This window comes from Giraffa tippelskirchi, chromosome 11 (genome assembly GCF_054371585.1).
Source record: "Giraffa tippelskirchi isolate mGirTip1 chromosome 11, T2T-mGirTip1v1.2.pri, whole genome shotgun sequence".
Taxonomy (NCBI): Eukaryota; Metazoa; Chordata; class Mammalia; order Artiodactyla; family Giraffidae; genus Giraffa; species Giraffa tippelskirchi.
In genome coordinates, this window is record NC_137285.1 from 61,873,119 (window position 1) to 61,899,313 (window position 26,195).

At 46.5% G+C, this 26,195-nt stretch overlaps 1 non-coding gene across 1 annotated transcript; it reads left to right on the plus strand.

The window, feature by feature from the left end:
- The first annotated feature begins 19,142 nt into the window (after positions 1-19,142).
- LOC145528024 (U6 spliceosomal RNA) lies at positions 19,143-19,246 on the plus strand. The gene has a single exon (XR_014070103.1). It is a non-coding gene; the product is annotated as a U6 spliceosomal RNA (small nuclear RNA).
- Positions 19,247-26,195: the final 6,949 nt, after the last annotated feature.

A 26,195-nucleotide genomic window follows, 5' to 3' on the forward strand; every position in this document is an offset into this window, starting at 1 on the left:
CTCCTCCAATGACAATTCATCATACGGATAGAAAACCCACAATAGAAAAACATTATTAATAAGCATTTATTAGGCCCCCACTTCTTGCAACTTGCTGAAGAAGATACAGGCCGAGAGGGGAGTTGTACACCCAACTAAATTAAAATCTAAATAAAGGAATATTAATAAAAACAATAGGCGAGGCTGCTTGGGTGGGTGCATGGAGCAAAGCGCTGGTTATGGAAGTCCAGAGCCTTTCCATTTGGCGCAGGGGGATGCACCTGAATGTGCATCTTCAGTTAATAATGACTGTGAATGAGAGGACATTCTCTCTAGCTTATTTCCTTCCCATCCCAGTCCTGTAGGAATAGAATTGGAAATGTAACAACACATAGAATTTTTCCCACGTTAGCAGTTATGTCTGAGATGGGCTGCGTATGCCAGCCTTTCCTGATGACATTTCATATCAAAACTGTGAATGTCGCTGCCTCAATGGAGGATCGTGATATTACCTAGGTGAACAGAAACACTGTGGCATCATTGTATTCTTTCCATCTTACTTTAATTTCCTCCGCCCAACACAGCACCAACATACCCCAGCTCCTGTGACCCACTTTGACCAAATGAAATAACATCTATATTTGAAGTGGCTTTTCCCCCCCGATCAGGCAAATCCTCTTCAGAGGAGATGCTAGTGTGCAATTCAGTCTTTCCATATTTCTTAGGCCATAACCTGAGGTTTGTCTTGCAAATTAAGAATGATTTGGTCTAGGTGAAAGATACCCTCTGGGCCATTTTTCCCATTCTGCCTGAGTTTTTACCCTTTCCTGTTCCTCTGCTCCTCAGATGTCTCAGATAGTTCCTCACAAGGCAAATGGCTTGGGGCATGGATTTTGAAGGCCAATGGCTGGAGGTATAAGTCTTATAAATCCCTTTCTGCTGCTTCCCAGCTGTGTGGCCTTGGGAAAGTGACTTGACCTTTCTGAATCTAGTAAAATAAGCACAATAATTCCTCCTTCAAAGAGCGGTTACAAGGGTTACATGAGATAATACCTGTCAAGTTTGGGACACGTAATTGACAATCAATATCAATCACCAATGTTTTGCTTCTATAATAATCCTGGGGGCTCAAGACCTGTTTGACTCATGCTCACTTGGTTTCATTGCAATCAGTTACTCAAGGCTGTCTTTGTTTGTCTGTTTGCTTTTGTGCATGACTTTAAATTAAGAATGCAACAGTTTAAAGTATATAAAGAATAAGTGCACAAAATGTGAACATTTTTCTCCATTTCAAAATATTGGTATATTTTGTTTAACTATATATTAGAAAACCTGGGTTTTTCTGTGGGCTGCAAATTTAATGACTACAACAATTTTTTTAAACAAAAAATTATTTTTTGGATATTGAGACTAGGCCAAAAAAAGTGGAATTGTCCAATATTACAAAGAAAGGAACGTTTTTAGTGCTGTATATGTGGCCAACTGGAGGGATCAGAATGATTTTTAACAATATTAGTCAAACTTTAGTCTGTATGGGAATCAGCTCCATATTCCCAGAGTGGACTGAACAGCAACGTGCATTTCAGACAAGCCCATCACGTGAGTCTCATGCAGGAGAACCTCACTAGCTCTGAAGCCCATGATTAGAAAAGGAGATCAGCAACATACCCCAAATGTCAAAAGTGTTCCTTGGCTCCCACCTCCCTCTCCCTCCTGGTCTTCCTTTCCTTCCTCTCTGTCTCTCAGTATGGCTTCACCATGAGGCTAGAAGAGATGGATTTGGAACTTTTTCCCCTGTATAAATAATTGAGATAGGAGTAGAGAGCTGGGGAGAAGTATTACAGAGCTGAATGAGAATATCCGTGACAATCAAAGGCTTCTTTTCCTGAGTAAAGTTAAAATCCGCAGCATCAGAAAAGCTACAAAAGTTAACTATTTGCTGAAACTCCAGAAACTTTTAAAGTCCCAGACAAGTATGAAGGGTGAGCATCTAAGAGAAAGAAAAGATAAGTAAACCCTAACTCAACCTAAGGCCACAGAAAGCAAGACTTGATCAAGCAGTATTTAGATGGGTTAAAGATCAGTGAAGAGGTACCTGGATCGACTTAAGCATTTCTATATTCCCCAAATAATGGTTTTCACGCTTTTAAAAAGCTATGTGTATCAGTCAGGATAGGCCAGGTTATGCTGCAGTGACAAATCAACTCTCAAATTTCAGTGGCTTAAAGCAACACATTTTTATTTTGCCCTGTTCTGGAGGCTGGGGAATTCAGGATCAAGGTGCTGGCAGATCTAGTGTCTGATGATAGAATTCTTCCTGGTTCATAGATGGTTGTCTCCTTGCTGTGTCCTCACATAGCCTAGAGCAGAGGGAAGCAAGATTTCTCTTGTCTCTTCTTACAAGAGCATCAGTTCCATCACAAGGATTCCCATAGTTCTTATCTCCAAATATCATCACATTGAGGACTGGGGTTTCAACATATGAATTTTGGGAGGACATAGGATGCAGTCCATAACACCATGGCAAAAGGAAACAGCAGGGGCAAGGGTGATCTGGAGGGTCTTTCATTGGGAATTAAATGCTCCAGACCACAATGACACACTTGTTGGCCAGAATCAGTCCCATGGCTTTACCCAACCATCAGAAATTCAGGAAGCACAACTCTCCAACGTCTCTAGAGGAAGGGAGGGCCAGAATATTTGATGGATAGCACTAATGACACCACACTATGGAAACTTTTTATTCAAGAAAATATCATGCAGGAGCCCATAATATGAGACAGACAACTGGAGGTGCTCTGACTAAAAGCGGAGGTGAGTGAGGTGGGCATTTAACTTGCCCAATGCCCTCCTCGGTGGCCCCTGACGTGTCTCTGAGGACCTGGGGGCGGTTTGACAACCACTACTCTAAAACACACAGGGCACAGTCCATCTTACTTAAATACTGTTCTCTATTTATTGATGATTAATTGTCTTAATAAATAATTTTATTTTAATGGAAAAAGTATAATTAAATGGAAAAGCACTGCTCTGTGGTAAGCCCCACTGTTTAAACAGGGTGGTTATAAGCAAAGCATTCTTTTTTACATATTATAAATACAGACAAAATGCTCATGAAAAAAATCAAGCATCTCTAAAAATAGGCCCTGGACTTTAGGCTCAGCCCAATCAAACAAAGCCTATACAAAAGTGGGTCTGAAAACACGTGTCCATTCGGCAACATGGATGAACTTTGAGAAAATGATGCTGAGTGAAATAAGGCAGACACAAAAAGGAGATTCCACTCTTTGAGGCATCTAGAGTAGTCAAATTCATAGAAGCTGGAAGTAGAATGGTGGTTTCCAGGGGCTGGGAGGAGAGGAGAATGGAAAGATGTTCAGTGGTACAAAGTTTCAGTTTCATAAGATGAAAAAGTTCTGGAGATCTGTTGTACAACAATGTATATATACTTGACATTACTGAACTGTTCATGTGAAAATGGTTAAGATGGAGATTTTCCTGGTGGTTCAGTGGTTAAGAATCTGCCTTGCAATGCTTGGGATGCGGGTTCCATCCCTGGTTGGGGAGTTAAGATCCCATACGCCACAGAGCAACTAAGCCCATATACCACAACCCCTGAGCCTGCATACCGCTAGACATTCTGTGTGCGCTGCAAGGAAAGATCCCACATGATGTAATGAAGATATGATGCAGCCAAATAAATAAATTGATTGATACCGAGATAAATAAATTAAATAGTTAAGATGGTCAATTTTATATGATGTCTATTTTACCATAGTTGAAAAAAAAAAACTTAAAAAAAATGTACCAGTACTTCCAAATTCATTCTTTAAAAAGAAAAGGGTTTTTTTTTTTTAACCTGACCATTAGCTAATATTTGAAACACTTTTCTTTCTGTTCTATATCTCCTGTCAAAATTAAACTTAAAGCTTAATGTCTTGACCATAACAATGAGAAATCTGCTAAAAGCCCAACCTTTATTTGCCGGAATCTTCACCCTCCATCGTTAAGTCAAAATAACAGGTTGAACTTGTTATCACAGCTCTGTCAGGCAGAGAGATGGCTTACCCTTCTGTCCACCAACCCAGGACTGCAGTGGGCTTGCACCCAGAGTTCACGCAGAATCTGCACTTTCTGAGCTTTTCTGGCTGAAATGGGAAGGAGAGGCTGCCATGTCTAGACGTTATGCCTGTCCATCGTCAGGCATCTTAGGGATCTGGTGACCCTGCTTTGGGGGGAGTGGCCACGCTCTGCAAGTCCTCTGCCTGAAGACACAAGCAGGCCGTGGAGCAGGTGCAGCATCATGCCTGGAACAGTCATTGTCATGCGGGGGGCGAACACGTGTTGGGAAGAAGCCCATGAGGACCAACTGTGTGATCTCAGGAAAGTGGCTTCCCCTCCCGTTTCCCCACCTGTAAAATAGGAATGAAGTATGATCTGAGCACATATGCAAAATGCTTGTTGAGTCCCTTATCATGTGCCAGGCACAGTGCTAGGCACTGGGAAAAACTGTTAAATGAACTGTCTGTTCATTTATTTAAATGAAACAGACAAAAATCCCTATCTATATGGAGCTTGGATTCTTTGTTGGGGGATATTGATATACTAGCTAACAAATAAGTAAAATATATGACCTGCTAATGTTGGCAAGTATGAAGGAAATAAATAGCGTATGTGTATGTGTATGTATGTGTGTGTACGATTGATTTTAAATAGAGCAGATGGACAACCCTCACAGGGAAAGTGATATTTGAATAAAGAGAGACTTGAAGGAGGTGAGCGAGCCATATGAATACCTGGCAGAGAGAACCCAGTGCAGAGGCCCTGGGGCCAGCACAGCTGGATCAGAGCAAGGAGGGCTGAGTGATAAGAGTTGTGGTTAAGAAGTGACCCGGGGCATGAGGGCAGATCATTTAGGTCAGCGGTTCGCAGCCTCTAGGATCTAGTGCCTGATGATCTGAGGTGGAGCTGGTGTAATAATAATAGAAACATAGTGCACAATCAATGAAATGTGCTTGAATCACCCTGAAACCATCCCCTCCTCTCCACCCCCCACCCCAGCCGTGGGAAAATTGTCCTTCATGAAGTCAGTCCCTGTTGCTGAAAAGATTGGGGACCGCAGGCTTATGGTATTATAGCTCATTGTAGAGACTTTGACCTGGACTCTGAATCCGAAGAGGCCAATGAGGAATAATGTCACTAATTCACATTTTGAAGCATCTTTCTGGCTGCTCGGTTGGGAGTTGGCTCAAGGGGGCAAGGACAGAAGAAAGGAGGCCTGTTTAGGAAGTTTTTCAGTGGTCCCAGGGTGACAGAGACTTGGAACAAGGTGGTGGCTGTGGAGGCAGTGAGATTAAATTTACATGACACCTGTGAAGCGCTCACTTCTGTTTCTGGTACATGGTAAGAGCTCAGTGAAGGGTGATGGTGGTTATTATTTTTAACAAAGAACGTGGGTGAACGTGTCAAATTAGGGGCAAAAATGACACAATGTTCTGTGTGCCAGACGTTATCTGAATAAGCAGAAGCAGGGCCAGAACCCTGGGATAACAGCAGGGCAGCAGGGGTAATCACAGCGACACTATTTTAGGACCAGAAAAAAGATTGTTCTAAGCTTCAAAGGCACCATGCGGGCTCTTCAGGGAGGGATTGGTCCCCATGCCAAAGCCTCCAGAGAAGCAGAGAATTAAGAAAAGTCAAGGTCAGCTGGATTTAGGTACACAGAGAGACAATGGGGAGACCTTTTTGTTGGTTTCTTTATATGCAGTGAGATGTATAAAGTAGAAACCTCCCTGGGAAGTTAGAGACTACATAAGAAGCATCTAATACCCTATTGGACACTTTAATTTCTCTAAATCAACATAAAAGGGAGCAAAGTTAGAACAATTTTGGCCTTTCAGAAGCCATACTAATGCATATATATGGAATTTGAAAGATGGTAATGATAACCCTATATGCGAGACAGAATAAGAGACACAGATGCATAGAACAATTTTATGGACTCTGAGGGAGAAGGTGAGGGTGGGACGTTCTGGGAGAATAGCATTGAAACATGTATATTATCATATGTGAAACAGAACACCATTCCATGTTCGATGCATGAGACAAGGGCTCAGGGCCGGGGCAATGGGATGACCCAGAGGGATGGGATGGGGAGGGAGGTGGGTGGGGGGTCCAGGAAGGGGAACACATGTAAACCCATGGCTGATTCATGTCAATGTATGGCAAAAACTATTACAATATTGTAAAGTAATTAGCCCCCAACTAAAATAAATAAATTTATAAAAAAAAAAAAAGAAGCCATGATCCTTTTGTTGGGGGTAGATATTGGGACTTCATGCCATGGGCCATGCTAGAAAGAGCTCCACCTAGAAAGTAAATGGTTTCCGGGCAACACTTCCAATTTGAGATGGTGAGTGGGTGGGTCACAGCCCTGAACACACATGCACACATATTCAGACTCAGACAGTTGCCAGTTATTCCCAGGGCCCCGTAACTGCATGCAAGGCCCCAGTGCAGAACATGAAGGCACCCAGACAGGTAGACCCAGGGGTGGGTCACCACCGAGAACCCCTGTCACAGAGGCCCTGCTCCAGAAAGAACACTTACTTCGGAGCTGTCAGAAGGAGTGGGCATGCCATGATGTCACTGTTCTATGTCAAGCCCCCTGTAAGTAGAAAATGGCTCTAGAAAGCGTTGTTGAGTGGTTCTCTCTGTGATGACACAAACTTCCACCTTCTACCTCTGCACTGTGCAAGGTGGGTCCCACTAGCCACATGTGGCCGTTGAGCTTTTGAATAGTGGCTGGAGAAATGGAGGAACAGAATTTTTAATTTCATTTCCTCTCAATTAACAAAAACATAAATTTAAAGAGGCACACAGGGCTGGTGATGACCATATTGGATAGCACCACGCTGGAAGGTTTCCTAACTTTCACCTCCGATCTCCTCCTCTCAGCTCAGTAAAGAAAGTGTCTCTGGATTTGGGTCTTGGTTTTAACAGTTTCAAGAGCCTGGAACAAGAGTGCCACGTGGTCCCATGAGGACTGCCATGGCCCTGCAGAACTGGGGCTGCTGCTAGTGGCCCTGGGGCCAGGACAGGCCGTGGTGTCTCTGGGAGCCTCAGGTCCTTCCCCATCTTCATCTCAAGTTGTGAGAATCAAACTATTCTCAAAATTGAAGTTTCTTTTTTCAAAGGCATTAGCGTTTTGTTGTTGTTGTTCTTTTTAACTTTTTCAGGGCCTGTGGGCTTCTAAACAAATGGGAAACCATTTAGTGAAAAAGACATGATTTTCACTAAAAAACCATTTAGTGAAAAAGAATATCCATAATACTGGATATACTTCATGGGGTTTCTAAATTCATACCATCCTAAGGCAAGAAGAACAACAAGTAGCCTTTTTTGGCCATATTCCATATATTTACAATGTGAAACCTCAAGGCCAACCAGAAGCCTAAGTGGCAGAAGCGTGAACACTGCCAAGAGCTGAAAATAGCAGCCACAACGGCCAATCAAAGGGGCTAAAGTGAAGTCCGTGTGCGTTTACATAACTTACCTTTGGAAATGAACATCCCAGGAATGGAACAACCTATAAAGAATTTGAAAATGAATATATACATGTACCTATAACTTAAAATGAATATATACATGTACATATACATACATGTAACAGTACATATAACTGTTATATACACATACTATACAACAGTACATATGTACACAGCTGTACTGTGCTGTACAGCTGAAGCAAATCAACTATACTTCAATTTTTTTAAAAAAAAGGAAAGAAAAAATCACAGGAACAGAGAATTTTAACTTCCCATCAGTGACATTACCTTTAAAGTTACATTACCTTTAAAACTATAACCATCTATGTTAAAGTGTAAAATTGTTAGTATTACTGAAAAGTGGCCAATATTAGTCAGAGTAAATACCAAACTGGGCTTTATAAATGATGCCAAGCATTGAAACAGGAAATATACATATATACATATAGCAGGAAATATCCCAGACAGACAGAAAGATGTCTTCACTGACATATCACTTTTTTTTTTTTAATTGTGTTGGACTATAGTTGATTTAGGAAATGGCAACCCACTCCAGTATTCTTGCCTGGAAAATCCCATGGATGGAGGAACCTGGCTGACTACAGTCCATAGGGTCACAGTCGGACAAGACTGCGTGACTTCACTTTCACACCGTTGATTTACAATGTTGTGTGAACTTCAGGTGTAGAGCAAAGTGAATCAGCTCTACATATACCCACTCTTCGTATTTTTAGATTCTTTTCCTAGGTAGGCCTTTACTGAGGACTGAGTAGAGTTCCCTGTGTTCTACAGTAGGGCCTTGTTTGTTATCTATTTTATACATAGAAATGTGTATATGCCAATCCCAATCTCCCAATTTGCCCCTTCCTCCCTTACTCCCTGGTAACCATCAGTTTGTTTTCTACTTCTGTGACACTACTTGTGTTTTGTAAATAAGTTCATTTGTACCTTTTTTTTTTTTATTCCACCTATAAGTTATGCCACATGGTAGTTGTCTTTCTGTGTCTAACTTATCAGCTCTTATCTGATCTTACCAACAATGTCCTGCAGTAGTTCTTATTATTCCAAGAGAGGTTTAATAACAAGCCTAAGGGTGCATGGATGATAGAGAAGAGCTAGAATTTTAACCAGGTGGCCCCACCCCCTGAATCCTGGTCCTCTGGGCCCAAAAGGAGAAGATGGCTCGAAATGACATTGAGGAGGTTTTTTTGTGTGTGTGATGAAATTTACCCTACTTACTTCCCAAAGACTTGAGGCAGCTTAAAGATTAAAACACAGTGCAAGAGAAGGCGTTTAAGGATAACACTCCTGCTGAAGAAAGCAAAAGAAATAGATAGTTTCAGACACCTGAGCTGAGCCGATTCTAACACTTGGATATTGAATTTGGTTCTAACTTATCTGACAGCTAAGCCCAAAAGAGAAGCATATTGGGTCGCATAGATTGTAGTTTTCTTGACAATAGATGACACATATGCATCTATGGAGACAGCAATGTTTCCTGGAATTAAACTTAGATAGGAATTCATCATGTAGGTCCTTGGATAAAGGGCATGGAATAACATGGAGAAACTTACTCTCATCATTTACAAGCCCAAGGGGCTGCAATCAAAGTCACCTTCTTCCCTGGTGGCTCAGACAGTAAAGAATCCGCCTGCAACGCGGGAGACCTGGGTTCGAGCCCTGGGTTGGAAAGATCCCCTGGAAGAGGGCATGGCAACCCACTCCAGTATTCTTGCCTGGAGAATCCCATGGACAGAGGAGCCTGGGAGGCTGCAGCCCAGGGGGTCGCAAAGAGTCAGACACGACTGAGCAGCTAAGCTCACAGCAGAGTACAGTGTGAAACGGTACTAAAGGAAGCTCCACAGAGGAGGCAGGAACCCTGCTCCATGGAGCCCTCCTTATATTGACCCTCTATAAAGAGAGTAGGCTAAAGCATAGTTTAGTGAAGGAGTTTCTACAGGGAGTGGAGACAAAATGGTCTGGGACTTTGTGGGGTCCTTTGAAGCAGGGAGGGACCCAGAGAACATCAATGATGAAGGGTCCCCATGGCCATCAGCTCTCCTAGCGATTCCATGTGGCCGCCAGCAGGAATATTAAGAGGAGCACGCACGTGAGAGATCACTCTTTGGGCAGGAGGCCCCTCCATATAGGCTCCAAACAAGACACGCACATGTATATTAAATATTTATAGCTGTTCGTTTCAAATAGTTGAACAAGCTTCTATCTCAAAGCTGAGTACTCTGGAGAACAAAAAGAATAGGAAATACCGTTTCAGCCCTTAGGAAGCTTATAATTGAACACAGGGTGTCTCAACCTTGGACTATTAGCATCTTGGACTGGATAATTCTGTGTTGTGGGGGCTGCCCTGGTGTTGTGGGATGTCTGTCAGCATCCCTGGCCTCTGTCCCAATACCAGTGGCACCCTCATAGCATGACAACCAAGAACGTCTGCCAAATGCACCTGGGTAGAGACGGGGCATCACCGCCTGGCTGAGAACCATCACTCTCTTATGTAAGAGAAAGAGGAAGAAATCATCCATGAAGCAGAAAACCATTCTTGTACAACAAATATAAATCGTTACAATCATCCAAATGCAAGAAAGTTCTCTCCCAGTGAGGAAAGCAGAGGCCGAAGGGAACTGAGGAGGCATTTAAGCTGCACCTTGATGGATTCGGTCAGATTCTTTGGGGTGGTGAAGCATCACTGAAGAGGGAAGCATTCCTCAGGGTGAAGTATCACTGGAAGAGAGAACAGCCTAAGAAAGGCCATGGAAAAGAGTGCATGGTTGGAGAGTCATTTCCATCATGTGCCTAAGGGGGAGATCCAGATCAGGCTGCACCCTTGAGGGCAGAGGGAAAGGCTTGAAAATTTCAGGCCACAGACTGGGGGCCTGATTCAGTAGTCCAGGGGGACGTTTGAAAGTCCTGGGTAGAGAGGAGGATTGTCTATCTTGCCTAAAGAAAGTAACAGATGGCTGTGTGGAGACTGGGTCCGAGGGAGAGATGCAAAATGGGGAGGCAGGGAGGATGCAGCTGTGTAGCCTAGAGGGTGCGAGGGTGCAAAAGCAACAGCATACAAGCAATGTGATTGGCAGAAAAAGGCAGGGCGGAGGGGGAGGCCTAGGATGTCTGCAGTGTGAAGCTTCCACCAGACGCACACAAGCACTCTCCAAAGGACTTGACTGTAACCCCACAACTGCCGCCCTCAGAATGTGGACTCTCTGATGGTATGCCCTGATCCGAGAAAGATGAGCGGCCCCTGGAGACACAGGGACGGTCTGCATTTGACATGAGCCACCAAGAGGGCAGGGTGCAGCTGCGTCCAGAGCTCGTGTCCGTGGGCCTGACCTGGTCCCCGGGCAGTCCTGGTCCTCCTCCGCCGGATCGACCTAGCCCCGCCCTTTTCTTCCCAGGGGCACCGAGGCTCAGCTGTGCCAAGCACTGTTTGGCAGCGAGAGAACAAAGAAGGCCTTCCCTCCAGCAAGGGCTTCAGCACAGGAGACATTTTACAGTCTCTCTGTGCCTCTCCAGGCTCCACCACTGCTCTGCCGGGAATGAATAAATATTGATTAGCCCACAAAACCTAAGGCCTTTGATTTATATGCCCTCTTGCTCTGAGCGCTATGCTGGAGCCCGGCTTCAGACAGCATCGTGTGTGTGTGTGTGTGTGTGTGTGTGTGTGTGTGTGTGTGTGTGTGTGTGTGTGTGTGTGTGTGTGTGTGTGTGTAGCATGGGTGGGGGTGGAGGGCTGGGGCTACCACTGTCAGGTAAGCAGCGCCCACTGCTGTGGGGACAGGGACTGCCTTTTCTGGGGGGCAGCTCGCAGTGGCAGGTGTGAGGGCTGGGCAGGCACCTATGAGGGGGCCGTGATCGTGTCAATTAGAAATGGTGTTACTTTTGTTGTAACAACAGAATACCTGACTACGACTCTGGAAGAGCCCCTGGAGGAGGGCATGGCAACCCACCCACTCCAGTATTCTTGCCTGGAGAATTCTGTGGACAGAGGGGCCTGGCGGGCTACAGTCCATGAGGTTGCAAAGGGCTGGACGCAACTGAACGCCTGAGCATCTGAGTGACACAAGCAATAAAAACGGTTTTTTATAATGGTCATCCCCGTACAAGAAGCGTGGAGATGGGCGTCTGGGACTATGGAATGCCATGGAGAATCAGCTCTTCCCGATTCTTGGCTTTGTTGCCCTTGTTGTTGTTCAGTCTCTAAGACTCTGTGTGACCCCATTGTGGTCCTTAGCTGTTGGGTTTTCATTTTCAATAGCGTCTTCTGGTCCTGAGAGGCAGCTGGAGCTCCAAGCTGGAAGGAGCAAGGTGGAGTAGTAGCTTTCTTCTCACCAGAGGGAAGCCCCTATAGATTTTCCTTTTTGCCTCATTTCTGTCTGTCCTTCTGTCTCGTTGGCCAGAACCAAGTCAGATACCCAATCATCGGCAAACAGAAGGGACACAACCATGGCTGGCTTGGATCAATCTCGATTCATCCCCGGGGCTTGGGAAGAGGGTCAGTTTTGCTCAAGACCCAGTGACCTCTGCCTGACCCAAACCCCAGGACCCACTGGCAGGAAAGAAGCAGGGGGATGGCTGTCGGGTAGCTGTGAATAGGGTACCACCAGCGGCTCTCAGGGAAGGCAAGGCCAGGAAGGGAAAGCTGCAGGCTTTTTCAGCAGCCAGGTGCCTTCCCCCCAACCCGGAGAGTGATCACCTGCATATGATCTTCCTTCTTTATCACGGAGGGTGAGCCAGTCATCTTGGGGGGTGCTCAGAGGTCAGAGGCTACCCACCTCACCCCCACCCCCACAGACCTGCAGCGGAGAGACATCATCGGTGTGTAGAGCAGAGGCTTGGCTCAAATGGAGCAGCATCTGAGCCCGCTCTGCCGCCTTCTCAGCATCAGGCAGGGCCCAGTCAGGAGACAGGAACAACGCCAGTTATTTTGACTGAGAGGGTTTTAAATAAAGAATTGTTAACTAGAAAACTCAGAGAATTTAAAGAAAGAACACTAATATATCATAGGGGCTTCCCTGGTGGCTCCATGGTAAAGAATCTGCCTGCCAATGCAGGAGACATGGATTCAATCCCTGGGTGGGGAAGATCCCCTGGGGAAGGAAATGACAATCCACTCCAAAATTCTTGCCTGAGAAATCCCACGGACAGAGGAGCCTGGCGGGCTACAGTCCATGGGGTCCCAAAGAGTCAGACACTACTTAGTAACTAAACAACAACAAAATATATCAGGAAGGTAGCAACTTTAGGCTACACTGCCCGCTCCCTGCCCAGGCCTAGGGAACTAAGAGTCAGAATTAGGAGCCTCTAGAAGTTTGGAGAAGAGGCCCTGTGGAACTGAGGTTCAGATCTGGTGGAAGGGGGAGCTGCTTGGCAAGTGCTGGGGAAGGAATGCATTGCGTCTGCTTCTGCGGACGTTGGAAAAACCACAAACTGGATTTAACCGCTGCTGCAAATAGCAACGGAGAAGGCAATGGCAACCCACTCCAGTACTCTTGCCTGGAAAATCCCATGGATGGAGGAGCCTGGTAGGCTGCAGTCCATGGGGTCGCTAGGAGTGGGACACGACTGAGCGACTTCCCTTTCACTTTTCCCTTTCATGCATTGGAGAAGGAAATGGCAACCCACTCCAGTGTTCTTGCCTGGAGAATCCCAGGGACGGGGGAGCCTGGTGGGCTGCCGTCTATGGGGTCGCACAGAGTCGGACACGACTGAAGCGACTTAGCAGCAGCAGCAGCAGCAAATAGCAACCACTAAGCAGAAGAAGCAAGGAAATCCTCAGAAGGCACTCAGGAGGGTGCAGTAAGTCCCTTCTCTGATCCAGCTCCCAGCTCCCTCTAGTGCCCCCTATTGGTAGAACCTACCAGCGGCAATTGCCAAAGGCAAAATAAACAGGGCTTCCTGAGTCCTGCTCCAGCATCATAAATCACGGTCCCCTGGAGTGACTGAGCTAACAGGACGTGACTTAACTACAGACGGTCATGGCAAGTACTTCCCACGTCATAACTTAAGTTCGCGAATGGGAATGACCTTGGCTGTAGAATGGAGACAATAATGCCCATCTGAGGATCATGAGCTGTAAGTTCCTTGAAGAGGGCACATTTGTTTCTGCGCACACCATTTTCCCAGCCGCTACAACAGTGCCTGACCCATCATGGGCATCTGAGGATAATGGTAGTATTTGTTATGCTGTATTATTACTAACAAATGTGAATTCTACAGCCTAGAGTTTTAAAACAGGGCTTCCCTGGTAGCTCAGCTGGTAAAGAATCCGCCTGTAATGCAGGAGACCCCAGTTCGATTCCTGGGTTGGGAAGATCCACTGGAAAAGGGATAGGCTACCCACTCCAGTGTTTTGGGGCTTCTCTGGTGGCTCAGCTGGTAAAGAATCCGCCTACAATGTGGGAGACCTGGGTTTGATCCCTGGGTTGGAAGATCCCCTGGAGAAAATCCCCTGGCTACCCACTCCAGTGTTCTGGCCTGGAGAATTCCATGGACAGAGGAACCGGGCAGGCTACAGTCCATTGGGTTGCAAAGAGTTGGACACAACTGAGCGACTTTCACTTTCATTTTCAGATTTTAAAGCATTATTTTTAATTTTTTTTTAAAAAGTGAATGGATCTGTTCAAGATTTCTAAGTCACCAAACTAAGTAGGTGTGTAGGCCTCGGGGTCAAGAATGGAGCCTGACGCCTGTACTCTGATGAGGGCACTCTGCACTGGCAATGGTTTTATTCTTCAAAATAGTGCCTGGGATGTTGTAAAACAATGCAGCCATGCAGACAAGAGGCGTTATCTGCTTTCCTAAGAGGATGTTTGTTCATCCATCGCCAGTACTGGTGTCCATCTCTGCTGGTGCTACGGCTGAAGATGTGTGGCCCCAAGGTCCTTTGGGGGGTAAGAGTGGATTTCCCGGGCTGGATGTATGGCCCTCGTGGTGCCAGAGAAGGGATATGTCCTTTCAGTCTGGCTCCCAGGCATGGATGTGCTCTGTCGGGCTCAGTCCCTGTTGCTCTGCATCCTTCATGGACATTCCTGCCTCCAGGCCAACAACAGCCTGCAGAAGGATCCATGTCTGGCCTCCTCAGACTGTGCAATGAGCTCCCTGGCCCGTGGGACGGGTCCAGACTGTCTCAGAGGCTGCTGGACATTTGCTGGGTTGACTGTGGGTAACTTCCCCTTCTTGCTTTGTGAAAGAACTTCAGGGGAGGAAAAATGGCTGGATAATCCTGGGACCTCTTCCTAGGGGCTGGGCAGCGGAATTTGTTCCAGCTGATGGGGAGGAAGTGAAATCCAAGCTGCAGCTGTTCTAACAGCCAGTTCTGGCTGAGGCTGCTCCGGGAGTGGGAGCAGGGCCTGGCTCACCTTCTCTGGGGCTCTGGGGGCCTCGCCCAGCAGGGTTCAGCCAGCACACCCAGCCACACTCCCCTCCTAGGTTCAGGGAGGAGCCTTCCCAGCAATATTCAATTCAAACTCAGTCTGTTTCTGCCCAGGCAAGGAGTCAGGAGATCTAAAGCTGGTTCCTCTGTCTCTGTCAAAAATAAATAGAGAGGTGAAAATAAGTCAGATTTGGGATTAATTGGGGAATGGACCAGGAGAGGACAAATGGAAATGGAAGGTGTGGATGAAACCATCTCCTTCACCTTCTTTGTCCTAGAAACAGTCTTTCCACCCTTGTGGTGATGGCACATTGAACATTCCGCAGAATTCCAACACTGGACAGAGAGAAAGAGACTCTAATGGCCTAGGAGAAAATAAGTTGTCACCCAAGTCCTGTGTCCCCAGGGTCATGGCCTCCTGGGCCTTCTACAGGAACAAGGCACTAACTCCAGGGAAGGGCCAAGTAGGATCCCTCCCAGGCACTGTTGCAAAAAGGGAACCCCTGAGTTGGGATTCCAGAGTCTCGGGTGAGCCCTCCAGCCCCAAATCTCACAGGAATTTCTCTGTCCCCCGTGTCTTCTGCACATCCCTAGCGTCAGGCATCAGGGAGATGGACCATTTCTCTTTTCTTTCCCATCCTCCTGGCTTCTTTTCCCAGAGCAGAGTGTGGGCTTGTCGTCCCAGCTGCCTGGGCTAAAGGGCCTGCCAGGCCAAGGCTTGACTTGAGGGGACATAGTGAAGGGCTTCTTAGTAGGGGAGCCAGCCCGTGAATCTCATTTTTCTGGTTTCCAAATCATCTCAGTCCTAAGGAATGGTGAGATGCCTCCGATCCTTCTCAAGTGATGGGGTGGTGGGCATGGAGGGTGGAGTAGACCTTTCCATCCTCCCCCCACCGCCCCCCAACTTCAAAAAGGCAGTTTCACTTGTATCTATGATATATACTGGGGTTATGGTCATTCATTCATTCAGTAAATAATTATTGAACACCAGGCATGTTGCAAAACATCCTGGTAGAATACAGAAGTGAAACAGACAATATCGCCACTATGGAATTCTCTAGGCAAAAATACAGGAGTGGGTTGCCATTCCCTTCTGTAGGGGATCTTCCTGACCCAGGGATCAAATCCAGGTCTCCTGCACTGCAGGCAGATTCTTTACCAGCTGAGCCCCCAGGGAAGACCCAAGTCTTAGCTGGGGAAATAGAAAAGAAATGAGTTAACAAACACATAATTTTAGGTGGCGGCCCACAGGTCAGGTTCCATAGGAAGTCAACTCTGAGACAGATGTGCAGGCATTTTTGGGGGAGCACTCCCAGGTGTGACACGTGTGAGGGGTGCAGGATGGGCAGGGGGAAGAGGTGATTGGTGATGCATGTGGAGAAGTCTCACCCCCTCCTGCAGGGCTAGCTCTAGTGCATGAGCCAGTCAGCGGAGGAGGCCCAGCTGAGACCAGAGGATTGGGCATTTGTACCCACACAGGACCAGCCACTGAATATAGGCTTCTCCAGGGAGTGGGCATAAAACGTGGGTGAAGCTGATTATTTGGGCAAAGGTCAGAGCCTGGAAAGTGCTCAGTGTGAGAGCTGTTGGCAGCTGACCAGGGACTAAATCAACGAGGGCCTCCCAGCCCTGATTGGGGAGCTGGCGGCACACCCCAGCATCCACTACAGGAGGGGCCCCAAAGTTCCAGAGAGCAGGAGCGAGGCAAGGGTGAGGGAAGCCTCCCTGAGGGGTCATCTGGGCAATGACTCAATTGGTGTGAGGAAGTGAGCCATCCGAAGTCAAGGGCACCCGTGGCTGTAAGCAGGGCCCCCAGGGAATGCAAAGCAGCGAACAAGCTTGGCACATTTGAGGAGCAACAATAAGTCCAGTGTGTCTGGAGCCAAGAGAGTGAGGGGGAGAAGGGCTCAGTGAGTGAGGTGCCAGGAAGCAGGATGGTAGACCCCAGTAAGGGGTCTGGATTTTACTCAAAATCTGGCAGGAAACACTAGAGCCCTGTGAACAGGGGAAATCAGGATCCAGCCACATTTTCACACATTACTTCAGTGCAGAGAGAATGAACATACAGACACAGGAGCGGGATCAGGAAGACCAGGACAAGGCAGCGACCCAGGTAAGAGAGGCTGCCAGCCGTAAGCAAGCTTGCAGAGCCCTGGCTGGGAAGTGATGGGTCTCTAGATGGATTTTGTTGGTGGAATCAGGCGCTTGAGAAGAGAGAGCCTGAGAACGATTTTAGGTTTGAGGCCTGAACAGGAGAGGAGAGGCAGGTGTAGACAAGGGCAGGGCATTCAGAATTCCATGTGGACCTTGTATGTTTGAGGTGTTCAGCTCATTCCCACAGAGAAGCTGGTATATGGATCTGTTTACCTGGAACTTGGAGAACTTTGTGAGATTTTATTTGAAAATAAATTTAGTATTACTAAAATCACAGAGGATGAGGTGGTGGGAGGTCATTGTTGACTCAATGGACAACGAGCTTGTGTGAACTCTGGGAGATGGTGAAGGCCAGAGAAGCCTGGCATGCTGCAGTCCGTGGGGATGCAAAGAGTTAGGAAGGACTGAGGGACTGAACAAAAGTCACACACGCACAAACAGAAAGCCACTACATCATACTGACCAGTCTCCAGTTAAATTTCACATGTTGTAGAAATTCAGCCAGAGATTCTGTAGGAAAATAGCAACGGTTCTCTTGGACCACTGAATCTAAGTTGGAAAGAGGGGTTGGTGGATAAACAAAAAGTCCTTCCGTACAGCACAGGGGACTATATTAAGCAACTTGTGATAAACCGTAATGGAAAAGAATATGCATATGTATAGCTGAATCACTTTTCTGTACAGCAGAAATTAACACAACATTGTAAATCAGCTATCCGTCAATAAAACTTTAGAAAAAAGAAAGAGGGGCTGGCCAGCTACTTCCAAGAAGTATTTCCATGAGGCAAGTGTGGGCTTTTTGTCAAAACTGAAGTATAGTTGATTTATAATATTGTACTAACTTTAAATGTACAACATAGTGATGCCTGTGCAATAGAAATTAACACAACATTGTAAATCAACTATGCTTCAATAAATTTAAAAAAAGAAATAAAAAAAAAAAATTGACAACTGCAACAGAGGGGGGATAAAAGAAAAAAAAATCCAAAAGAATCTACAAAACAAGTCAAAACAAGAATAATAAATGTTTTCCTTGAAAAAAAAAAAAAAAAAAAAAAAAAAAAAAAACATAGTGATGCAATATTTTTATAGATTATATGCCATTTAAAGTTATAAAATTTCAGCTATATTCCTCACGTTGTACAATACATCCTTGTAGCTTATTTTGTACATAATATCCTGTACCTCTTAATTGTCTGCCCTATGTTGCTCCTCCCTACTTCTCTCTCCACACTGGTAGACACTAGTTTGTTCTCTACATCTGTGAGTCTGTTTCTGTTACATTCATTCATTTTTTCATTTGTTAGATTTCACATGGAAGTAATAATATACAATATTTGTCTTTCTCTGTCTGACTTATTTCACTTAGCATAATGCCCTGCAAGTCCATCCATTTGGCTGCAAATGGCAGAACTTCATTTTTTATAGCTGGCTAATATTCCTTTTAGTATCTACACCGCATCTTCTTTATCAGTTCATTGGGTGACGGACATTTAGGTTGCTGCCATGTCTTAGCTATTGTACATAACACTGCTGTGAACATTGGGGTGCGGGTGTTCTTTTCAAATGAACACTCTGTTTCCTTTGGTTGGGAGGATCCCCTGGATATTCCACCCAGCGGTGGAATTGCTAGATGACGTCGCTTGCTTTACTTTTGTTTTTTTGAAAACCTCCACACTGTTTTCCACAATGGCTGCACCAACCTACATTCCCACCAACAGTGTCCTAGGGTTTTCTTTTTTCCACATCCTCAAACCAGCATTTGTTATTTGTGTTCTTTGTGGTGATAACCACTATGACAGGTGTGAGGTGAAAGCTCATCTGGGTTCTGATTTGCATTTCTCTGATGATTAGTGATACGCATTTTCACATGCCTGTTGGCCACGTGCCTGTTTTCTTTGGAATAATGTCTATTCAGGTGCTCTTCCCATTTTTAAATTGGGTTGTTTGTTTGTTTGTTTAATGGAGGCAGTTGACTTTGCCAGCAAGCCAAGAGTGGATTTCCCTTATAGAGGTGAATTCACAGAATCCATTGGACCAGGCTCCCAAGGGACTGATAAAACAGAAAGCCTGCACTCACTTCAGCAGCACATATACTAAAACTGGAACAACACGAAGATTAGCATGGCCCCTGTGCAAGGATGACATGCAAATTCGTGAAGTGGTCCAAATTTTTAGCCTATTACACAGAGTGAAGGAAGTCAGAAAGAGAAAAAGAAATACCAGATACTAACACGTATATATGGAATCTAGAAAGATGGTACCAATGGACCTATCTGCAGAACAGCAACAGAGATGCAGACATGGAGAACAGACTTGTGGACACAGGGGTAAGGAGAGGGAAGGATGAACGGAGAGAGTATCACGGAAGCATAAATATTACCATATGTAAAATAGATAACCAGTGGGAGTTTACTGTATGATAAAGGAAGCTCAAATCCAGTGCTCGGTGACAACCTAGGAGGGTGGGGTGGAGTGGGGGGTGTGAAGGAGGTTAAAGAAGGAGGGGACGTATGCACACCTATGGCTGCTTGGTGTTGATGTATGGCAGAAACTAACACCATATTGTAGAGCAATTATCCTCCAATTAAAACTCAGTTTTAAAAGTCAGCAAACCTATTTGTTTACCTTGAAAAATACATTCATCTTACAATCATGTAACCAATCATATGCATTCTTTCCCTTTAGGTAGAAGTATAGGGGAAACCACAGTCAAAGCAAGGGATTGCTTGGTGAATTGGAAGCAGAGAAAAAGAATGAATTGAATGATATGAACGTGGAATTTATTAAACTAATTCTGAGCTGATCAGTAAATAGCTTTGGCCCTGGGCCTCTTACAAGCTCATGCTCACAGCCCTTCCCACACCAGGGACTTCACATATGCCCGGGCACTAGAGGATGCGTGTTGGCCATAATGAGGATCCTAGGTCCCTGTTCCAGCTGTAGGTGAAGCCCTTTGTGTTTGGTTGGTGCCTGTACAATATGGGTTTTAACAATATGAACTATCATCTCTGCTGAGGGGTCCGGTCACAATGGCCTGAAGCCCCTCCTCATCACTCCACAGAGCCTTCTAACGTACCCAGCCCCCTGTACCCCGGCCTTATCTTGGCCAAATCGGAACTCAATCCTGATGTGCTCACGATCTCAGCCTCCTTTTTCTGCATGTCCGTGATGCTCTGTCTCGCCCCAACAGGCCATGCTCTCCCTGGGGATGCTCCTGCTATCAATCCAGACTGCTCTGATCTCAAATCCATCCTGTTCATTTAAGGACTAGTTAAATATATCTCCTTTGATCTGGTGCCGGTTGGCTTTGTAATCCTTCTCTCAGAGGGAAATTACATTTCCCATTTCCAACTTCTTGGGGGATGCCTCACAGTCAAGCCCCACAGACTACCTGCCCTGAGGAGTTTAATTTTCATAGAATCCAGCGGAGCTGGAGCTGAAAGAAACCTTAATAATCATTGAGTTCAACTCTCCTGTTTTGTAGACAAGTTAGCTGAGAACCAAAGAAAGAATGGTGGGTTGAATGATTGTTTATAATGAATATATTATTTACTACCAGCCCAAATCACAAAGAAGACATTAATAAATCGAGCCTTACCAGAGAACCGTCACCCGCTTTTTTATAGCCGTATAAGTCTGATGACCTTCGTGAACACACAGAGGCCGGCACCTCCACAGGGGAGATGCCGGGGAGCTGTCCAGAAGCAGTGAGGCTTCACAGGCAGGAGCCAGGAGTGGGAGTACCAACAGCTAACAACAAAGGAAGGGGAAGAACTCAAGAAAGCAGTGGCAGGGAGCCACTTTAGTAAGTACTTAATGAAGACAGAGGAGCTTCCCCAATGGCTCCGTGGTGAAAGAAGCTGCCTGTAATGCAGGAGACACAGGAGACGTGAGTTCGATCCCTGGATCAAGAGGATCCCCTGGAGGAGGAAATGGTAAGCCACTCCAGTATTCTTGCCTGAGAAATCCCATGGACAGAGGAGCCTGGCTGGCCACAGTCCAAAGTGTTGCAAACAGTTGGACACGACTGAGTGACATGTGACAGAGCATATGGATCATCCTATGTAACCCCTTTATTCAAGTGAGGAAATAAGTGATCTGATAGACGATTGTATTGTTTTAGTCTCTCAGCATCCATTCTCTCTTGACCACTGCTGAGGCACTCTTGAAGACTCACTTCCTCCAGCTTGACTTGTGAACCCTGGTCCCTCACTCCCATCACTGAGACCAAAGCTCTAGATCCCCCCTCCTTCTGCCCCAGCCAGCGGTGAACCCAATAGGGCAGCTGTCCTCCTCCTCTTCTGGGACTCAGCCCACCTGAGCCCCCTCGCCCTGATTGGAGTGTTCCCAGCACAGCATAGTTCCTGGGTGCCTGCTTCCCATCCCCCTCAAGGTGCCAGGGTGACTGCCTGGCTCTTTAGCCTTCCCATCTCATTGGTGTCGACTGAAAAAAGCATTGAGACGCCTTCCCAGGTGGCACAAGTGGTAAAGAATCTGCCTGCCAAAGCAGATGTAAGAGACATGGGTCAGGAAGATCCCCCAGAGAAAGGGATGGCTACCCACTGCAGTATTCTTGCCTAGAGAATCCCAAGGACAGAGGAACCTGGTGGGCTACAGTCTATGGGGTCACACAGAGTCAGACATGACTGAAGTGACTTAGCATGCATGTGAAAGTTGAGAATTATGTTTTATTTGGTGGACTTGATGGGCCTCAAGCCCAGGAGCCAGCCTCTCAGGTAGTGCTGAGGGACTGCTCCAAAGGGGTAAGAGAGGAGCCAGGGTTTAGAGGAGTTTTTGCAACAAAAACCAAGTAGTCAGAACATCCAGCAGATCACTGTTAGGTATAGAAAGCCAGACTTCTCAAGGTAATGAACTTAGTGCTTTTCTACATATGGAAAATGCAAGACTCTGGTCTCATTGAAATCATTCCTTTGATATGCACCTTAACTATCAAGTTCAGTTCAGTTGCTCAGCTGTGTCCAACTCTTTGTGACCCCATGGGCTAAGGCACACCAGGCTTCTCTGTCCATCACCAGCTATGTAGGGCCAATATCTTGCTCTTTTCCATTCTGAACCTTCCCAGCGTGCATTTTGTTGGGGGCAGCAACTACAGTAGCTGATGGCCTGATGGCCACAGAGTCCTTTGTTTACTCGCATGAACCTTTTTCATCTACATCGGTGTTCTCTCAACAGCCTCTCATCCAGTTCCCATGTTGCTTAAGTGAGCCTGCATGGCTTCTGTGGCTGACAACCAAAAACCTCCAGCTGATACGCTCCCCAGGCACTTACCCAGGAGCGGAGTTGACCCCAAGTTTCCCCTGAATCTCAGACAGGGCGCTATTACTGGCTGAGCCAAGTCCTCCCAAGTCCATGTATCGAAATCCTAACCCCCAGTATCTCAGAATATGACTGTTTGGGGACAAGGTCCTTTCAGAGGTAGTGAAGGTTAAATGAGGTCATATGGGTGGCCCCTAATCCAGTGTTACTGGTGTGTTTATAAGAGATGGTATGGATGAAGACTGTCACCCGCCCTATTACTAAACAAAGTACGGTGCTTCCATCAAGCCATCAGCCACAGTGATGGCTGTGGACTCAAGGGAGTACGGGATCCAGAAAAGTGAGACTGGACCATTAAGGTGACTATCAAAGGAATGATTTCAGTGAGCCCAGATTCTTGCATCTTCCCATACATAGTGAAGTGAAGAATGGGTTAGTTGCTCAGCTGTGTCTGACTCTTTGCAACTCAGTGGACTATAACCTGCCAGGCTTCTCTGTCCGTGGAATTCTCCAGGCATGAATACCAGAGTGGATAGCCATTCCGTTGTCCAGGGGATCTTCCTGAGCCAAGAATTGAACCCCAGTTTCCTGCATTGCAGTCTGGTTCTTTACTGTCTGAGCCACCAAGGAAGCCCTGTCGTACACAGACAAGTGCTAAATTCATTAACTTCTCTGTTTTTCTGTAATTAACGGTGATCTTTAGATGTTCCGACTACCTGATTTTTCTTGGCTCCTCCCTTACCTCTTCAGGGGCATCCCTCAGAGTTATCCGAGAGGCTGGCTACCAGATTTAGGTCCTCAGCTAGTCCACCAAATAAAACATTATTCTCAAGTTTTAGGTTGAGCTTTTTTTTTTTTTCCAGTTGACAGCGGAGATTAGGACATAGTCACAAACAAGAAGGAAGACCACGCGAGGACATAATAAGAAGGCAGCCACCCCTGAGCCAAGGAGGGAGGCCTCAGGAGAACCCAGCCCTGTCAACACCTTGGTCTTAAACCAAGCCTCTGAGGTTAGAGTCACTAGGTCTGTGGTGCTCTGACAGGGCAATCCCAGCAGACTGAGAAAAGACTTCCCGCCACCCTTGGGCCATTCTCTTTGGCCATCATGCCAGCTTCATCACACCCGCTAGTCCTGAAGAAGCTCAGATTAGCAGGCTGTTCTTAGAACTAAATTTCCTGGACTGGCTTCAAAAAAAATTCTCCCTGGTGATACAGAACTGAGAGCTAACAACAACAAAAAAACCACCCTGGCCTCCAAGTGGGTCTTTTTCTGCCTTCAACTCTTTAGTAATGGACAGTACCTAAGCAAGCAGGAGAGATGGCTGCTTGGAGAAAGCTGTATCATTTCCTAATAAATAAATGAGAATTTAGAGCCCAAGCTGACAAGGAAATTTATCTTGTTCTCCCAACATCTGCGTGGAGGAAGGGAAGCAAGCAGATTCTGATATTGAATTAGAAGAGGGAGGGGGACAATCTCTAGGAAAGACCCCCTTCCTCCCTTCCACACTCCCTTCCTTGTGCGCACTCTAAACAGAGCATCGCCAGTCCCCTACTGCAGGCAGATACTTGCAGAAGTCTATTGGGGAGGAGAGTTCTGCTGGTCCCTCTGGAGGGTTCGAGGGGAGTGCATAGGGCTGAGCTGATGGAGGCCGAAAGGCTGAATATTAATGTTGGCTATCATCTCCCGCTCTTCACATAATGGGAGAACCTTTGCAGGGCCAGGCTGGGGCTGCCTCCCACAGCAATGCAATCTCCCGGAACACAGAGTAGGCGGTGACAAGCGGTTTATCTTCCATTACCCCAAGGCCTTAAATCATTATCCATCCATAGTCAGCAGAGGAACCAGACCACTGACTCCGATTAGGAGCTGCCTTCCTGGCAAATGCAAATACACATGACTGGCAGGCCCTGTGCTCTGAGCCGATTTGGGTACCCTCTCCTTAAGACAGATATGTTGGAATCCTAACACTCCAGACATCAGAATGAGCCGTATTTGGATATCGGGTCTTTACACAGGTAATCAAGTTAAAATGAGGTCCTTAGCATAAACCCTAATCCAACATGACTTGTGTCCATATGAAAAGGGGACATTGGGACATAAAGACACGCATAGGGAGATGGGGATGAAGGCAGAGATGGGAGTGAGGCTTCCACAGATAAGGAACGCTGAAGATTCCCAGCAAACATCAGAAGCTAGGCAGTGGCCTAGAAGATTCTCTGTCACAGGACAGAGAAGGAACCAACTCTGCCAAGATCTTGCTCTCAGACTTCCAGCCTCCAGAACTGGGAGTCGAGACACTTCTGTTAAGCCACCCAGTTTGCGGTGCTTGCTAGGACAGCCCTAGTAAACTAATACCTGCAGGAAAACCCCAGCCCATTGAGGGCAGAAAGAGTGGTCCCATCTCATCATGGAAGAGTCATCCACCAATGAATGGAGAAGAGGGAGGCTGAGTCCTTCCTTTCATCACGGGTTTGCTGCAACCCGTCAGGCTCCTCTGTCCATGGAATTCTCCAGGCAAGAATACTGGAGTTGTTTGCTATTCCCTTCTCCAGGGGATCTTCCCGACCCAGGGATTGAACCCAGGTCTCCTGCATTGCAGGCAGATTCTCTACTGTCTAAGCCACCAAGGAAGCCCTTGCTTGGTCATATGACCTCAACAGGATAGGGTTAAGAATAACTTAACAAATAAAGTTATTTTCCAAAGGGGGGTTTCCTCTTTTGAAAAAAGCCTTCCAGCCCCAGCTCACAGGAGCAGCCTCTCTGGCTGAAATGGGATTCTAGGTGGTGGCATAAAGTAAGGGGGCTGCTTCCTAAGGTGGCCATGGCCTTCCTGGAAGGATTATCTGATTTAGAGAATAAATATAACAAGTGTGTGAGCGCTCAGTCACTCAGTCATGTCTGACACTTTGCAATCCCTTGCCCTGGAGCCCACCAGGCACCTCCGTCCATGGGATTCTCCACGCAAGCAAACTGGAGTGGGTTGCCATTTCCTTCTCCAGGGGATTTTCGCCACCTAGGGATTGAACCCCCGTCTCTTGCATCTCCTGCATCGGCAGACAGTTTCTTTACTATGAGCCACCTGGGAAGCTCAAATATACAAGACACTCAGTTAAACGTGAATCTCAGACCAATGAAGAATAATTTTTATTATTGTTAAATACAGCTCAAATATTTGGGATAAAATATCTTTCCTGACAGCCCTACCACAGTCCCCCCTGGTTCAGTCTGTGTCTGTCTCCCCGCATCCCTAGTGGGCGAGGTGGTCCTTCGGGACATCAGGGCATCAAGGTGAAGGTGGTGAGAGGAAGTGTCAGGGGGAAGCAAGTTGATGTGTCTCCTGGGTGCTTCCCAACAGAGGCATGTTCTCTGCCTCATTTTGGGGGAAGGGGGGTGATGGCAGGCTACACCTTGTGAGGATTCACCAGCAAGCCTAGTGAGAACAGCCTTCATGCTTTGAGGAGATGGGGCCCCAGCCTGGGGCTGAGCAGAGGGTCAGGAGAGAAAAAAGAAAACAAGACCGGAAGGAAGGAGTTCTGGGCACCCATCCAATGACTCTGTGGGGTCCCAAGTTCACCTTATGAGCCACAGACTCCGGACTCACGAGTTTGCATGATTATATAGTATTTTTAAATGTGTGACCTTCCTGGGGGGCTCTGCATCTGTGCATTTGGGGTGCCAAAATGTGGCTTTATTTGTTCCTGAGCATGAATCTGGCAGCCCCCACCCCCACCGTGGACTCTACCCTGTGCTCTGTCTGGCACAGGTGGTGATGGTCAGTGAACATCCGTCAGGTAACAAAGGGATGATGATCACTGCAAAAGAGAACTCAGCTGCTCTGCTCCTG